Below are 9,064 nucleotides of genomic sequence, written 5' to 3' on the forward strand. Positions count from 1 at the left end.
AATTCAGCAAATTGCCATTTGGAGGTTTCTACATCAATAACCCTCTGTGTGACAGTATTCTTTATGGTGACCTTCAAACGTCCTTGACCATCGTGCATCGTCTTGAACGATTTGAAGTGAGAACAGAGAGAACACACTTCCTTTTCATGCGTTTCGCTCAGTGAAAATAAATTCCTTCGTTCATTTTACAAAATGTGCAGGTGTCATAGCAGGTAAATGTGCTATAGTGTGTGCGAACATTGCTGGCCTCTTCAGGTCAATTCAGTACAATCTCTGCTCTCTTTCAATGGTGGGTCAAGTGGTGCCCTATGGAAAGGCTTTCAGTTGCCCAAATGAATTGTTAGTGGCCAATTTAAACTAGATGAGTGTAGAACTAGATGGGTGTAGAATTTGTCAACAAAACAATAACAAACCTACATATCCCTTGTGTGTACATACTGTAGTAAAGGAGGTTGGCTCTAGATGACTAGCACTATTTAGCACCAGCTACGCATTACAGTTTGCTAGCTCATCTGGCTAATCGGTACTCAAAACATCTAATTTGCTAGCTATCTAACCAATGTAGTACCAAAATAAATAAACAAGAAAACTAGCACACTAAACTACAAAGAATGGTGGTTTGAGGACTAGGTTTTTATATTTCAATAGCACTAGAATCCAGTTCCACTCTTGGAATGTAAATTATAAAAGGGGTTATTTCAAACTCCCGTACAGTATTTCTGATCAATGGTATGAACACCTGTGACGCAACAGTGAAATGATCAAAAGATGAGCTGCCACATGAATGTTTTGTCAGATCAGAAGTTCTGCTGCAGAAAATGAAAGTGAAAATAATTTACCATTCAGTATGCTTGAAGTATATACACAAGCTGAAATGCGTATCATAGGGAGGTAATATGGGTAACTTACAGCCTGTGCTCTTTGCATTTTGAAGCTCAGTAATGCTTGTTTTCTGAAGGAGTGCAGTGGATATACTGTACGCAGCCATCATGCAATTTGAGGGTGTGTGTGCTCTCATCATGCTGGGTGTGCCCCAGGTTTCACTGAAATGACACCACTGTTTGAAGGACAGCTGAAACTTAAAGAAATTTAAAAAAGAATTGTATTGAAATGTGTGCATTTTTTCTAATGTATGTTAATTTATTATTTATTTTGGTTTGAAATGAAATGAATGCGCGCTTTTATGTCACACGTCACTGAAATAGAACAGAAAAACATCAGCCACATTTACTTACAAGTCAAAATCAAAATGTCAAAATGTTGATTGAATCTCAGCTACGCTGTTTTGGCAAAAGATACTGTAAGCATTCATGTACAGTCCTTCGGTACATCAACGGTACATTCTTTCCCGAATCAATTTTCTTTGCAATACGGCTACAAAATAAATGAAATCACTTTAACCTCATTTTAAACTAAGCTGCGTTCTGTGGTATGCACCTGGAAAATAATAGAGCCAGCAGATATTCCCCCGCGTGGTAATGAAATGCAGTGGAGAGCCGAGCCGCTACAGTCGGAGACGAAGGTGCGGAGTCAGAAGAGGGGTGAATAAACACATTCGCTTTACGCTTCGGACGGCGATGACAGTCCTCATTAGACGGAAGTAATGGAAACTCCGAAGCGAAGTAGCTCTTATTAATATGCCTCCGCTTCTGGGGTCGTGGGTTAACTGCTATTTCATTTCACCTTGCGTGACCTCTAGAAAACATACCTAATAACGCTGTCAAGCCTTCCTGCTGACAGTAGCTATTTGCCTTTCCCGGGCTCACGCGGGGGGGAAGCGGACGGCGGAGACCTTGAGAGAGTTTTCTTCGAGTGATGAATATAAGGTCGCACCGCAACCTCGCTTGTTTGTTTGAGCAATCCGGCGCTGGCGGTCCGGAGTTATCTTCAAACGCGCAGAAAAGACTGCCGGTGAATCCCGCCCCCCCCTCCCCCCCACCCCCCCTCCGATACACGCCGCGTTATTGAGATCAAACGTCTCGCCCGAGATCAATAGCGGACGCAGGAACGGTAAATAATGGGCCAATAAACGGGGCCTCCGGGAGGATTCTGCCTCATAATTGTAATGCCTATATAACCCGGAGAGGTGCTATCTGTTAAGACCAGATTACGGTGCTAAACGGAGGACAGTGACACAGCCATTTTGATTTGTGGAAGTGCTGTGATTTCAGGTTTAAAAAGAGCATTTAGAGGCTATTTAGCCAAATGTCTAAGAATCAATTATTTGCTTTCGTCATACTGAAATTATACAAGGAACTCTGTAACACACACACACACACGGATACACACACAGTCAGGTGTCATCGATGTCAGTGGCGTTTTTGATAGTAGTAGTTTTTGGTAGTTCTTTACATTCCAGATAGTTAACAAAAGTCTAATGTGTCTAATTCTCTCCCAGCCATCCAATTGTGTTTGGAAATATGTTCCAGTGTTCCAAATGTTTCAGTTAAAAAATGACATGGTCATTGTCACAGTACTACATCGCCTTTTCATTACCACTTATATCCACAGTAACATCGATGTATCCATGTTAAAACATGTAGGAACATAATGATTTTTGCGTCACTTTATTTTAATTTGCCAAATGTGTTTCATGACAAAGTACATAATGGAAGTGAATAGCACTCTCCATGTGTTTTACCTTCAGTTTTTTTCTATTTTATGAACCATGAAACATGAAAAATAAATATAACAATGGAAAAAAAAAACAGCGGAACAAAATCCAGTTAACAGTGGTGAACATAAGGATTGCCTTATTACTGCTGCCATAGACTAGAAAATTCCAACCGTTTTGTAAGAGAGCCAAAGAGCAGGGAGGGTCTTGATGAATGTCAGTCGCATTGATTAAAATCAGACTGCAGTGATTTCTCTATAACCCACGGGAGCTTTGCGGCATTGGTAGGAGGAAGAAAATTATCAGTCAATTCCTTCCCTTCACACACCCAGTTCATGCCGCCGGCAAAAATCCTTCAAAAGAACAATCAAGTATTGAAGAAAGCAAAGCAGTAGTGGTCAGGTGTTTCATATGGCTGATATGACATCTTTGGGAAAAGGAATTATTTCACACTCAGTGTGGGGTGGGGGGGGTGGGGTGTGTGTGGGGGAAACTCAGATCAATCCTAATTAACACCCACATCAATGTTTATAGTTGCAAATGTAACAGAGTGTGGAAGAATAAACAATAATGTTGTAAAATTGTATTATACTGTACCAAGTTCTCCAGAGGTGTTTACAGTTCGCCCAGCATGGCTTTGACGTGCCTCTGACACACAGTGCAATCTGTTATTCGCAGGGTTTTTCACAACCTGTCTGGAGTTTTTCACTGACATGAAATGACGGGTACTGCATGCTCTTTTTTTCCAACACAATGAGAACAAGTTAGCAAAGGCTATTCTTCTTGCAAAGTAAAAAATAAAAATAAATAGTTCAACAATTTACATGATGTAAATAATGTACATAAAATGGGATCGTTTATATTTCAATTTTTTGTCAATTAAAAAAAGAAAAGTATTTTATTTTCTGCTCAACAATATATTTTCCCATGGTGTGATGTGCAATGAACATAAACAGTTGAACAGCTGAATATACCATGCTGGAAATGTATAACCCAAACAGAACTCTTTTACACAAAAGGTAGCTTTATTGGCATTTTTATATTCAGTGTGATTTAACTGCCACATTTACCTTTATGCCATGCCTTTATTTGTAAATTCCAATTTGTTTATTATTATTATTATTATTATTATTATTATTATTATTATTACCACTGTGCCACCCATGACTGAAGCACATTTGTTCACAGCTTTAGGTATTCCACTACGGACAAAAACTAGTATCCAGTGGCCATATGATTAAGAGGGCCAATTCAGCAGTAACCTATGGGAACACTGGCTGACTTAAACATGCTACACCCCTGGGGAGAAGTGGCCCATTGTGCCTTCATGATAATGAGCCTGAACCACTCAACTCAAAGGCCCAGCATGACCTTGTGATGAACATCTTTACTGACTGAGTCCAGAAATTGTGTTTTTATCTGTGTGATTAACGTTCTTTATGTACACTTTACATGAAGCTAAATTCCGAGTCACCACTGAATTGAATCGCTTGATTAGTGGGCAACAGGACATGAAGCACTTCAAAGAAAAAACTCTTAAGCATGTAGCTCACTCATTTTAACAGAACACAAAAAACAAAGCTCTATAGCAATAGCATGTCATACATTTAAATTTAAAAGCTCACAGAAGCAGAAAATATAATAATAATAAATATAGGTGAAATTATTATATCAAATCAACTTCATAATGACATATGTAATGACTCACTGCTATTTTTTAAATTATAGGTAGCTTCCCTCTACGAAAACTCATCAGCACACCCAACATGTACATCAGATGCAGAGTCATACTGAACGTCAAAGTCAGGGGCTTCCCTGCTGTCCGAAACCTTTCTTCAATGGGCAGCCCATTGGGTAATAGTGTGTTGGTCTCAGACAGTAATCATGGTATGGATTTGATTTGATCTGAAGGGCACATCCTTGCATTGCACTGTAGTGACACCCTCCACATGGGAACCCATACATTAAATTCATTTTTTATTTTACTCAAAATATGACAGTTTATCATTTCCTACGAGTAGCTTTTACAGGTAAACAGAAGAGATAAGCCAATTAGAGCTCTTCATTTGATAATTTCCATTTTGAAAATTCTATCCATCCCACCTTTTAATAGCAAGAAATGCTGAATATTCATGAATACGCTGCCCATAAATAATTAATAGACTTAATTTGCATTTCAGGCTGACCCCCACTTGATTTTCCAGTGTTAAAAATATATTTAGTATTTACTGTCCTGAGTATTTTTTTCTGCATTGTCAATAACTCAATGTCAAACCTTGCTGAATGTCATGGAAACGGTGAAATGGTAAATACATGTTTACAAAAACACTTCCAGGTACCTCTGACAAAGCTCTTTCCATTTCATTAGAAAGTCAGCTGACATTTCATAAACTACAAGGACAGAGCACCATGACCTTCCGGACAAATTACAAGTCAGGTATGTTTTCTCTGGAATGCATGATGAATTCATCCCCATCACCTACAAGGATTTTCCACTGGAGAGTAAAGAGATGAACTGACTGCATTTGAGTTGCAGTGCTCTGAAATATACAAGTAGTATATATATATATATATATGTGTGTGTGTGTGTGTGTGTGTATGTGTGAGTGTGTGGTGTGTTTTTGTGTCAGTATTTATCTTAGTGACTTACTATATCCTAATATCAAATATTTTCATAATTTCAGTTACCAAGATAAACCATATAAACTGCTAAGTGTCCTAGCCGGGAGCCTTCTTCAATATTCGGGGAGTAATTTGTGGTGCATTTAGTAAGTGACAGTCGCTTAGTTACTTTCTCAGAGAATTTAAACATACCTAATACCGACATTATGACGAAAGAACCTGTGATGTGACATTTAAATACACTACACACAGCTTGGTATAGATAATTAATCACACAAACTGTTGGCAGTTTGGAATAATTTGCAAGAAATTAATTCCTCTAAGCTTTTGTCATGAATTTGATGTGTATGGGTGCTCGGGTCCGTATATAAATGATCCCGGTCATTTCCATAAAGATTAGAGAGGTGTGACAGAAAGGGCCTTTGACAGCAGCTGTGTTGGAAATCTCATTCTGATGTTCAGATTTAATCTCCTCTTGCCACCTTTACCCTTAAATGTGGCGACGGATCCATCTCTGGCAGATTCCCGGACCCACAATTATATGGAGCAGCGGACTAGAATACAAAGTAGTTCTCCTGTTTTCTTCCTGTGAGGCCTGGATTCATATAAGAACTCTTTCACTTGCACAGCATGTCACTTTGGGGTTACCTACTACTTTTTCCACAGAAGTTGTAAAAATTAACCACAAATGATTCAACAACAGGCACCCATTTAAGGACTTGGTGGTGCTCGCAGATGTTCAAAGAATAAATGTGGAGGATTCATGAGTAAAATCTTCATAATTTGTTCAAATTAACACATAAAAGGCTTCAAGCTGGAATTCTAGGGTAAAACAAATAAAAAATAAATATAGCTCCTGACATTCTTAGAGCAACCAAAAAAGGAGCCTTACCAAATTTTGTAAAACATTTTATACCTGAATTTTATGCATAAATTTAATGAAGTATTGATGCAAACCTTTCTTAAACTTCAAAAAAAAAAAAAAAAAAAAACTCCAGGGGTTGCAGCGTCCAGTAAGCACGCTTTTATTAGTAGCTTATTTTTAAAATGGCAGTTTGGCTTCAGGTCACATCACACAGACCCAGTACTTGTTCGAGTAGCAAATAACCCGCTAATGAGTTCTGACTCTGGGGGATTGTTCAAATGTAGTTCTTTCAGACCTTAGTGGCACTTCCGACACATTCATTACATTCATTGAGCAGACGCGCTTGTCCACAGCAACTCACAATGCAGGAGAAACAGAGGAGCAGGCAGCAGTGACCGATAATGCCAGACTTGGCTAAGAGCATTCCCAGACAAGGAAGTGAAGATACAACATCGCTAAAGCATTAGCGTAAGTTAACTGTGCTAGTCAAGAAGCACAGTAGGGATTCCAAATACACACACAAACACACACTGCATCCATAACAAGTCTCTCTTTTATGAAGACAGACATAAAACCATAAACAACATAACCAAAAACAATTCAGCAGCTAAGCGGTTATGTAAAAGTAAGTTCTCATATAAATGCAGTCTTGTCTCCGTGTACTGTACTGGCTTTAAGTAGTACAGTATTTAGAACTGATTTCACGTTATTAATGATCACTTGTAAAGCTTTACATGGCAAATCCCCTGACTATATAAATGAACTTAGTGCCCTACAAACCAGAGAAACAGCTGAGAAGGGCCTCCTACATGCTCCTTCTGCAAGATTAAAAACCGCAACCACTCAGAAGCTTCATGTTCCTTTCAAAGACACGGTATTTCAGACTGGCTGTATAAAAAAATAAAGACATTTTTCTATCCCTGTTTTACTTTTTATTCTATTTTGTTCTTTTTTTAGCATTGTCTATTTTACCTTATATTAACTGTTACTTTCACCTTTATTTCATGCCTTTATATGATGTCACAGACATTACAGTGCCTTTAATTGTGTTTACTATGGTGCCTTTTGTAAAGCGATTTGAGCACAATGCACATAACAATATTGCAAGAAGTTTTATTATCAAAGTTGCCAAACCAGTGTATGATCTGATACATATTCTGTGGACAGAAAAATAGTGAGAAAAAAGCCTAAAACTAACTGTAAACATTTGATGTGAACTTGATACCTGATCTGGAAAATGGCAATCTGAGGTCTTCATAAAATGGCCACTGTGTGCCTACCGTATTCACTGAACATGTCACCCTTGTGTGGCCACGATACTTACTCACGCTGTGTGTGTCACGTCTGGCTTATGATCATGATCAAAGAGCTCCAGAAAAATAATACAAAGTGTCACTAACAGAAACATGCTGTTCAAAGAGGCAAAGATCAGTGCAAATGCACAATTCTACATGGGACCTGAAAGGCTATTCAGTGCCCTATTAGAGCCCAGTACTCTCTCTAGTGGGCCACAGAAAAGACCGTAACTTGACTGCTTTTCCTTTGACCGTAACAATTTCAGGCACTCTCTATTCATGAGGGCTACAACAGATTTTTACCTGAGGGCATCGGCGTGAAATTATGCCCAATCTTGGCCTTTCTCCCTAAGGTACTGTCCCCGTATCGCTTCAATCAATCTTTCACAATATACTCCACCACGACTGGCAGAGGTCAGCTTAAGGTTGTCTGTCCCATGCTCAGTTAGGGAACATTGAACAAACACTGTCATATGCACATAGCTGGTTTGGTTTTTACTAGATTTTGGGAATAATGAAAAAGGTTGGTTTCGTGCACATCTACTTCTTAAATGTGTATTTTATAAGCAACGTTGTGATAATGAAGCGGGAGCATATTATCGTGAGCGCGCCTTTAAGGCACTGAAGCGCTCAAACCCGCCATTTCCGCATTTTTCACTCCCGGACAATTTCCCACCTTAAAAATAAACTTTGACGAACTCTCATAATTCACTGTGCATCTTTTCTCACATGACTGTTGCATGGATATGTAAATGATAAGTGCAGAATTAATTCGCATGCCATGGATCAGCTGAGAGAATGGTATAAACGCAGTTTAAATGTGAACTGCTTTTCATTCATTACTCACGCACAACTCTGTTTGTCGATTCATCTCCGAATCTGGTTTCCAACTCGCAAACGGCGCACAGGGCACGCGCATTGTTAAAGGAAAAAGCGCACCTATTGTGTTTACCGGGGGTGTAAACTTCGCAACAAGAATGTTTGTGTATTTTGCAATGTTGTACTGGCGATCTATGCTTGGTGTTCACGGTACTGAACTGTGAAAATATTCCGGTTTTATACTAATGTATTTTATTCCTTCTATTGTTTAACTAATTGCCCTGTGGGAATTTGAACGTGGGTTCTCCCTCCACTTTAGCGGTAGGCTGAAGAGTATAAAAGCCAGTCTGTGCGGGACTGCAGGGGACTGGTCTGCGGTAAGTTATTGCTGTCAGTGAGTTACATGTTTTCCAGTGAGTGCAAGTTGGAGATAGACAAAGTCAGGTCTGAACATTTCGTAAATATATTTTTATTTTGTTTTGCCAAAGTCTTTATTTCACAGTAAATATTTTGTCACTATAACACCAGCTGCTAGAGGAAAAATTTAAAAAAATATATATCAGTTCTACTGAATTCCTGCCTCCCAAGCCTTCCTACAAGCTGGATAATTACAGGTTACATGCAAACACTGAGTATACCGTTGTCATCACAGTCATTCATTTCTAAAGTAGAACAGAGCATGTGGCGCAGTATGGTGACTGACTCACAGCCCGTATACGAATCCTCTCATTCAGTCAGGGATTTGCATCTCAGCCATGGCATTATCTGCACTGTGATCCCATCTCTATCTATAACTCTGTTTTCCGCTGAACACACACGCACGCGCGCGTGCACACACGCTCAATCATG

This window comes from Anguilla rostrata, chromosome 14, assembly GCF_018555375.3.
Source record: "Anguilla rostrata isolate EN2019 chromosome 14, ASM1855537v3, whole genome shotgun sequence".
NCBI lineage: Eukaryota > Metazoa > Chordata > Actinopteri > Anguilliformes > Anguillidae > Anguilla > Anguilla rostrata.